Source organism: Barbus barbus, assembly GCF_936440315.1.
Source record: "Barbus barbus genome assembly, chromosome: 1".
In the NCBI taxonomy this organism is placed as follows: domain Eukaryota; kingdom Metazoa; phylum Chordata; class Actinopteri; order Cypriniformes; family Cyprinidae; genus Barbus; species Barbus barbus.
Genome location: NC_136729.1, coordinates 19949055 through 19959090, shown reverse-complemented (window position 1 = coordinate 19959090; position 10036 = coordinate 19949055).

Here is a 10036-nt window from a genome sequence, read left to right as displayed (position 1 = left end):
GATGGTTTCACAGTATATCTCAAGGCCATGGATTACACTGACATTTCCGCCCTGCTTCGCCACTGTCTCGGTGCGGAGGGACAAAGAATATATCATGCCCTTGGACATGCAGAAACTTACGAGGAAGCGGTCGTTCTCCTCGCTAACCACTTCACAGGCCAGCAACGAGTACTGCTCCGCCGATACAAGTTATGCAAACGGCTGCAGCGTCCGGGTGAGTCCGTGCAAAACTATCTAACTAATCTGCGAGACATGGCACGCTCATGCAATGAGCCTAAGTCGGGAAGTCGTGGCTTAATGGCTTGTGATCCAAAGGTTGCGGGTTCGAGTCTCGGGCCGGCAGGGATTGTAGGTGGGGGGAGTGAATGTCCAGCGCTCTCTCCACCCTCAATACCACGACTGAGGTGCCCTTGAGCAAGGCACCGAACCCCCAACTGCTCCCCGGGTGCTGCAGCATAAAATGGCTGCCCACTGCTCCGGGTGTATGTTCACGGTGTGTGTGTGTTCACTGCTGTGTGTGTGCACGTTGGATGGGTTAACGAATTCCGAGCACGAATTCCGAGTATGGGTCACCATACTTGGCTGAATGTCACTTCACTTCAATTATGGGACTCTTCAAGATCAGATCGTTCGTGATCAGTTTATTGAAGGGATATTGTGTGACAAGACTCGGCAGAAACTGTTGCTTGAACCAAAAAATTAACACTGGATAAAGCCGTGGCAATCGCACTGCAAGTGGAGGCAGCCACTGAATGCTCCACGCTTCTCGCTGATGCGCGCCCCCTGGTGGATGCGCCCACACAGCAAATGCGATCTGTCTGTCTCACACACCACGGTCCATTTCCTTCAGATAAAATAGACACTGAAGAAGCATGTTTTCCAGTGCAGCTTACACAGCTGCAAGGAAGTCGCAGAAGTTTATTTTTCTGCAGCAACTGTGGCTCTAGCTCACACAACTCCAGGGCCCAAAATTGTCCTGCATGGGGACAGACATGCAGGAACTGCCTTAAAAAAATCACTCTGCAGAAGCGACAACCGTTTGCCTCTAATGACTGCACTGAAATCAGACATGTATCAGCGGGCCAAACAGCTTTTAGGACATGTACTGTGCTTCTCGGCGAGGTGAGCCTTCCGCTGTTGATGGATACGGGTGCAGCGGCATCTCTGCTCGATGCCAGTACATACCACAAGTTCTTTTCCCATCTGTCACTGCAACAGCCCTGCACATCCCTCTGTGGTTATGACAGCTCTAAGATCACTATGCTGGGTGTTCTTTATGTTCCAGTCAGCTATGGCTCCAAACACCTGCCATCATTTCCCTTCTATATTACTGAGCGGGGTGCCAATCTCCTGGGACTGGATCTTTTCACATGCTTAGGATTCACGCTGTGAGATGACAAAGGCTCAGACATCCACCACGTCACCACTACCTGGCAACAGAGATGGCCAACGCTGTTTGACGGACTCGGCTGCCTCACAGCTTTCACCCACAGACCTCTGGTGGATCCAGAGGTGTCGCCGGTCATTCAGCCCCTTCGCAGGATTCCTCTCGCCTTGCGGGATGAAGTGACAACGGAGCTCCAAATGATGCTGGCTATGGGAGTGATTGAACCAATCAATGCTGCCCCCTGGATCTCCAACCTGGTCATTGCTAGGAAAAAGTCTGGGGGAATACGAGTCTGTGTGGATTTCTGCTCTGTCAATAAGGCCGTTATTCCCGACAAATACTCTTTACCCACAGCTGAGGAGCTGACCACCCACTTCTATGGGTCGACGGTCTTTACTAGGCTGGACCTGCGCCAAGGTTACTTGCAGGTGCCACTACATCCTTCCAGCAGAAACCTCACAGCGTTTGTCACACACACTGGGGTATATCAGTATACACGCATGCCATTTGGCTTGAGCTCCGCCCCACCCAAGCTGCTTTCAAAAGGTGAGTTGCCGTTTTCTTGGATGACAGTCGTTCATGCAGCAGATATCCAGACACATAATGACCGACTCAATAGGGTGGCTAGTGCTCTCTTGTAGCATAATCTTACACTGAATGCAGAGAAATGCACGTTCGCCACCTCAGCCATTGATTTTGTGGGGTTTCATCTCACACCCTGAGGCATCGCCCCTCTCCAGTCAAATATCGAGGCAATTCACCAAATCCCAGAACCCTCCTCCTCTTCCCAGGTAGCCTCATTTTTGGGCATTGACAGCCTACTACCTTCGTTTTCTGCCTCAGTACTCCCGAACCACAGCACCCCTCCTTCAATTACTAAAGAAAGATGAGCCATGGAACTGGACTGCAGAATGCTCCGAGGCTGTCCAAATGCTAAAATCCCAGTTTACCACACCACCCATTCTAACTCACTTTGACCTGGACAGTACGACTATCCTCACCTGTGATGCCTCCACACAAGCATTGGGTGCGGTTCTCTCACAGGAGCAGGACGGTGTTGAAAGGCCTGTAGCATTTGCTTCCAGGGCCCTGACCCCCACGGAACAGCACTACTCTGTCGGTGAACATGAAGCCCTTGCCTGTGTCTGGGCCACTGAGAGATGGCACCCCTATCTTTACAGACGGCATTTCATCCTCCGCACAGACCATCAGGTGTTGCCCACACTTCTGTCAGCTTCTGGCTCAGGTCATAAACCCCTGCACCTGCACAGATGGGGTGAGCACCTGAGACAGTACGATTACCAGCTGAAATTCACACCAGGGAGGGACACTGTGGTTGCTGATCTCTTATCTCGGTCCATTACTGCACCCCCACCGGCAGCCTCACCAAGCAGCCATGACGAGGAGCCGGAGTTCATCCAGATGCTACATGCATCTTTACAATCTGCTGTCTCCTTGGAAGAGCTGCAGAAGGAATCTGAGCATGACTCCATGTTAATAACACTCCGCACCTACATAACTACTGACAACGGGCCCCAGTTCATTTCTGCAGAATTCTCCACCTTCCTCAGCAATAAGGGAATTAAGCATATTCGTGCCGCACTCTACCATCCCCAGGCAAACGGTGGGGTTGAAAGGTTTAATCAGAGCCTTAAGAATGGGATTCAGGCGCATCTGGTCCAGGGGTACTCATTTCAAATGGCACTTAATCAAACCTTGTTGCATTACAGGGCTAGCTGCACAGCAACACTCAGGCTTCACCTGCTCTGCTCATGTTCGGCCGGGAGATGGAATTGCCCCTGGACAGGCTCAGAGCACAGGGCTTGTCCGCAGCAGTAGTAACTGTCCCCGAAGCAGCAGTCAAAGTGGCCGTAAGTACAAGCCAGGGGCGAATGAAGGATAACTTCGATAAGAGACACAAGGTCAGGCATACTAACATCAAGGTACTGGACTGGGTGCGAGTTCGCAGACCTCACCATGGCAGTAAAATGGCAACGTTTTGGTCTGAACCTCACCAAGTGGTCCGTCAGCTGGGATCCGCCACATTTCTGTTAAGTGATGGCGCACGCTGGCATGCTCGTAGACTGCAGAAAGTGCCCATCCCTCTTACACCAACAAGAGGTCAGTGGGCAATAGAGCCCAACGCAGGTGCAGCACAAGGAGTCAGTTCCCCAGTCCCACAACCAGAACCAGTATAGCCATGGCTGCACCAGGCACCTCAAGTTTTCCAGCTCAGGGAGCCCCCACAACAGCCAGGACCTGAACCGGCACTACTCCTGCCAGCAGATGGTCCTCACCCTCCTCAGCCATTGCTTGATGTTACCCAAAATAGCCAGGAAATGCCCCAGCAGGCGACTTTGGGAGGCAGACCTGTTCGGGCAAGGGCTCGTCCTGCCTACCTGGAAGATTATGTCACACACTTTCTTTGCATGGGGTTTATATGTTTTTCTCTCTTATAGTTTGAGTGCCACATTGAAACTTGTTTCATTAAGTTCATCAAGTTCTTGGGAGGGGGGGGGGGGGGGGGTGTTGTGTTCAGCATGTTACAGAGAGTTCTTGAAGTGCAAGCACGTGCATGAGTTGTGTGCGCGAGACAGAGTGAATAAAGAAAAGAAGCATCTATTCAAGCTCCCGTGTAGAACTGAGTTCTTTAGCGTTCAGTCAGTTTAAACATAAGAATCATCATACTTGTGTCATATTTATAATGTGAGAAGTGCATTTGAGAAACAAATCTGAATAGTGTTAAATGCATTAAACAACCATTATTTCCAGTCTGATTTGATAGGAAGTGCAGTGTCCCAAGTGCTCTGGCAGCACAGGTACTTTTCACTGTTTGTATCATTATCATGTTGTTTCGACAATTTTAGTGACATATCATTTAATGTAATTAAATCTCTCAGTTATTCAAAGTCAAACTACAGATCTCAGATGAGCAATTCCCAGATAAGTCTTTCTATATAGCTTTTCTATAAAACTCATTCAGTGCATATTCAGTGAGTGGCACTTGCCCTTCTTTAACTGTTACTTGGATGCGAGTGCAGCAGTTAATGTGGCACATTGTTTGGGCATGGCACACACATTGGACAGCTCATGTCTGTGTGAGCTAGTGGAACCAGCAGGAATAGCATGGCATTCTGGGTTGGATGGAGCAGAGGAATGGAGGACAGACCGAAAAAGGATAGGGTATATACTCTAAATAAAATGGTGCTATATAGCACTAAAAATGGTTCTTTGGCTCGTAATCTTAGGGGAACCACTTTTGGTGCTGTATAGAACCAAATCTTGGTGCTTCAGTGGTTCTTCACCGGTTCTTTGGCATGACTGAGGGGCTATATAGCACTGCTACCATATACATAACCTGTTAAGCTCCTGTATGCACTCTTAAAAATAAAGGTGCTTCAAAAGGTTCTTCAAGCAATGCCATAGAAGAACCATTTTGGTTCCACAAAGAACCATTCAGTCAAAGGTTCTTTAAAAGAACCATCTCTTGCTTAACTTTTTATAATCTGAAGAACCTTCTTTCACCCCAAAGAACCTTTTGTGAAACAGAAAGGTTCTTCCGATGTTAAAAGTTCTTTATGGAACCATTTAGACTAAAAGTTTCTTCTATGGCCTCGTGAAGCACCTTTATTTTTAAGAGTGTGGTTCTTCAGCGGTTCTTCAGTGGTTCTTTAAGGTGATTAAGATGCTATATAGCACCACTGCCGTACAAAGAACCTGTTAAGCCCCTTTAGAAGAAATACAATGCAATATGGCACCTCTTATGGTTCTACATAGCACCATTTGACAAAGGTGCTGTATAGCAGCTTTAAAGATATGGTGCTATATAGCACCAAAGTGGTTCCCCTATGATTACGAGCCAAGAACCACTTTTAGTGCTATATAGCACGCACCATTTTTTTAGAGTGTACAGAATGTGGACGTTAGCTTATGGGCAAACAGACAGATGGACTAACAGATGGATCAGAGATCAGTGGTGGTATTTGTATTGCTGTGGTATATCCTCATATCTCACCCCACTCAACTGTTACTTTTTCTGTCTGCTTATCTCTGTTTCCATCGCTCTTTCCCTCAGTCTCTGACAGCAGAGTAGCAGAAGCAGCTGAGGCCGGTGACACATGTCAGCACAGAGATAGTGTATCCTCTCTGTCTGCCTCTTCCCCCACTGCTCTTCTCCTCTCTCTCCTACCTCCACCTCCTGCCCAGTGGATAATAAGCACAGTGGTGCTATGCCATCTAGGGACATACTCACACACAAATGCACACACTTGTCTTTAACAGGTTTAGTATGCAAAGACACACCAACAACCGCAGAAGCAACTGTAATGTGACATTATGAGTGTTATTGAAGCTAATAGCTTACCAGCGACATTAAATACGTGCTGATCTTACTGGGTTTCATTTAGTATTCCTGGCTGCTGTAGATATAGTTGAGCCAAATGAGCATTAGAAGTGTGGAAATGACAGTTCAGGGTCTTGACATATACTTCTGGGCCTTCCCAACTCTCCAATTTAGCCTAAGTGTATTTTGAGAGAGCTGGTTGGCGCTGACACTCAATACCCTGACTGGACCAAGCCGGCCTCGGGAGACTGGGGTCAGGTGACATGCTGACTTAAAGCAATGTCAACACAATCATTCTGACAGCCTTTTATTTCAGCAGCTCCAACACCAGCAGCTCAACACACACCCACACACACACACACACACACACACACACACACACTTTATCTGAAACTGTGTTTACGGGATAATGTGTTGTGTGATGCTGTGGAGAGTTATAACACAAGCGATATGACCTCCACTCTTAAATTCTCTCTCAGCTATAAAACACACATGCACTTTAAAGGTTTCATTTTAGTTGGACTAGAACAATTAAATAGCCATTTAAAATGTCATGTAATGTTGTAGACAAGGTAGAGGTATCATGACAAATGGTAGAACACTGTAAAAAAACTTTTTCTGCCTTAAAATGTTAAGTTAAATCATTTTAAAAGTACAAGCCATTTCAACTCAATTTGTTGTGAGTTCTGAGGTGATGTATGTTTTTGGATATTGCAAGAAATTCAATTTTTTTTTAGTTCAATTCAATGCCAAATCCCAAGCACTTGATTCAATTCAATTTTATTTTAAATAATTTGAGTATATTTCAATAATTTAACTTTTGTTTATACAGGTTTTCCACCCGCTAATGCTGCAAATTAAAAGTTATTATTTATTTAAATGAAATAAATTTAATACAATATAATTTTATAAAATGATTTAAGTGTATTATGAAAATATTTATATTTATATACACACACGTTTTTATTTGATTAGAAATGCAGTAAAAACAGTAATATTCTGCCATTTCGTAATATATTTTTTTAATGTATTTTATTCTGTAATGGCAAAGCAGAATTTTCAGCAGCCATTTGTCCAGTTTTCAAAGTGACATAATTATTCAGAAATCAAACTAATATGCTGATTTAATGCTCAAAAAACATTTCTTCATATTATTATACAATATTGTATTACTATATGTAGCCTAGTATGTTATGTATGTTTTACTGGAAGTCATTTGTTCATTAATTGGACTTGTATGCTGATATTTTTTTAACTAGTTCAAAGGGGCCATTTATTTGTGAATCGGGCTGTATTACTTATGCTGTATGTATTGTGTGCGGCCTGCAAGAACATCTCTAGAGGGAAAGGATGTTTCCTTGCTATTGTTTTGTGGTACACAGCTTTTTTATTGTATCAGGAACAGCAAAATGTTAAAAACACTTGATTCGGAGCATACTAACAGACACAGACAGTAGCCAAGCCCCACAGTCCAGTGGTCCAGACAGGACACATCATTCAGTGGCTCGCTGCTAATTACCTGATCGTTAGAGTGATGCTATTCCTGGAAACAGAGGAGCTCTGGGAGCTGCGGTTTTGTTTTAATTAGTGAGCAGCACAAGCAGTCAGGCAGGTGAAATTGAGAACTGTGCTCGTTTTCTCCTCTTCTATCTGTTTGTTCATTTAACTGCCGACAGCGCTTGTTTTTTTCCCTCCTCTGTCTCTTTATCTATCTTACTATCTCTCCTTTTTTCTCTCACTCTCTTGCTTGGTGTTACCTGAAAGCACTTTGCGGCTTGTTAGTGCGCAGGAGGGTTGGTGCAGTGCCCTCAGGACTACAGCAGCAAGGTGACATCTATCAATTTAATGCGTTGGCATGCTATAAATACACCTGTCAGCCCTCCCTGCACTCCACCCTCCTTCACTCTCCCTCTCATGCTCGCACATACACAGAGCAGCTTGTGACAGCAATGGGAAGAAACAGCTGAGCTCAGAGGGAGGGTGGGGGAGAGAGAGTGAGCAAGAGAGAGTTTTATGTCTCCAGTTCATGCTGTCACTTCCAGAGAGGTCTTAATTACACCGCTACAGCTGTGAGGAAAGGAACACAGACTGCCAGAATCGGTAGCCCCCGTTATGATACAGTGCTACTGCAGGGCCGCACACATGTAGTCTTGCAGTGAATGTGCAAAGTTGAAATGCTTTGGTAACTGTTTGCAGTAAGGTTCGGTCGTTAACATTAGCTGTTGCATGTGGTATCATGAAATGAAACAGTGAACAATACTTTAGAGCATTAATTTATCTTTATTATAGTTTATTTATAAATACATGCTTTTTTAAAAGAACGGTCTGGATTTGGAAATCCAGGATCAGGTAACCCATCTTACTTTTGTGCTGGTTTTTCAAAGCAAAATTTGATTGGATCACCCTGATCCAGATACACACTTTTTCAGATTTCCAAATCTTGACCCTGGAGGGCCAATCCACTGCAGAGTTTAGCTCCAACCCTGATCAAACTCATCTGTCTGTGATTTTCAAATGATCCTGAATACATTGATTAGCATGCTCAGGTGTGTTTGATTAGGGTTACAGCTAAACTCTGCAGGAAAGTGGATCTCGTGGGCCAGATTTGAGGATCCCTGCCCTAAAGGGACGTGGTGATGGGAAAAAAAAGTTTTGCATTCTAGTTTTGCATTGCATTTACACAAATTACTTCTTCTGACTGGTCCATATGATTTTGCCAATGTAGTTTACAATCAGTGATAAAAAACAACAACTTTAAATTAAATATAATATTTTTGTTTGATATTGACTGTTATTGACTTGATATTGCTGTTTGGAGATATATTACGTTACAAATGTTGTATTTTTGGAGCAGTTTTAAGGATTTATTATATTTTTGTTCCTGAAATCCACCCTTCTCCTGGGATCAGAATAATCTTTTTTTTTTTTTTTTTTTTTTAACAACCCTTTTTTTACGATTTAATCCATTCCGATGGCCAAAATCCGGTCAGATTACTTTTGAACAACTGGCCCCAGATTAAATTAACATTTAATGACGAAAACTAACTAAAGTTAACTAAACTTTAATATTTTCTATTATATTTGTAACTAAAGTTGCTAAATTAATTATTGTGGCATTACCAATAATTCCTGCAAAACATTTTTGAAATACATTTTTAACCTTTGTACATCTTAAATTTAAAGATACATATTATGAGCTTTAAATTGTTTGGTAAATATGAATGAATTCATATTAATCCACCCTATATACATGCATGTTCTTAGTCAAATGAGTCATTCCTGCATGCTAACTTTTACATTGTAACATTTAATAAAAATATCATTGCACTCTGGTCATGTATGATGAATTTCTCCAATTGTTTAGTCTGCTTAAACCCCGCCCCTTTCTTGCAGTTGGCTACATGCACACATTTAGCCGATATGCCTCCATTCAATCAACAACGATGGGTAATCCATTTCACTTGGATGTACATCACTGCATTGTGACTTTAATATTAAAGACAATTTTTAGATTACATTTATGCTTTTGCAAGAATTCTTCAAAAGAAAAGAATAATTAATGCAACCAGTAAGGAACTGGAATTAATCAGTTCAAGCAATCAAACTATTTTTTAAATATATGTACAAATCCTTTGAGGTCAATTTAAATTTATTTGAGAGATTTTCCAACCCTATCTCTATACTACTATATTTTAATCACAAAATAGTCACAAATACTTGAAGTACGTGTCATTCTGCCACTGGTGCCCCTGACCTGGCATCCCATGCACTTTTAAGCTTGTGACTCTTAAACTAGAGCGAGGCCCGTTAGCATGTATTAAATGGTTATTGGAAACTCGCAATGCCTGATCTCACTGCAAGGTGTGAGCAGCACATTTGACCCACTCCTCTTTAATGCTTTCTGGGAGAGAAGGGCATTCTGACACGCCGGGCCTGCCGAGCTGTGACGTCAGCTGACATTCTGATGACACTCAGAGGGTATTAACAGATGTGTCTTTGTCACAGTCACTGGCATGGTAATAGCTTAGTAGCTGATTGGGTTGCAGGGCTAGTGTTACGGTGGCCCCGAGCACCTGCCTGTTTAATGAAGGGAGGGGAAGAGCTGAATGAGCTGCTTTTGGCTGCTCTCTTAGGTACTTATGTATTAATGTGCTTCTCTCATTGAGGAGATGAACTCTACAGATGGCCATCTTAGCTGATGTTATTCAATAATGTTAATTTTCCATCATGTCTATGCAGAATTTAGTAACAGATGCTTTTTATTGTTATGGTTAAAGGTGGCTGTGTAAAAGGTTCCAGGTTTGATC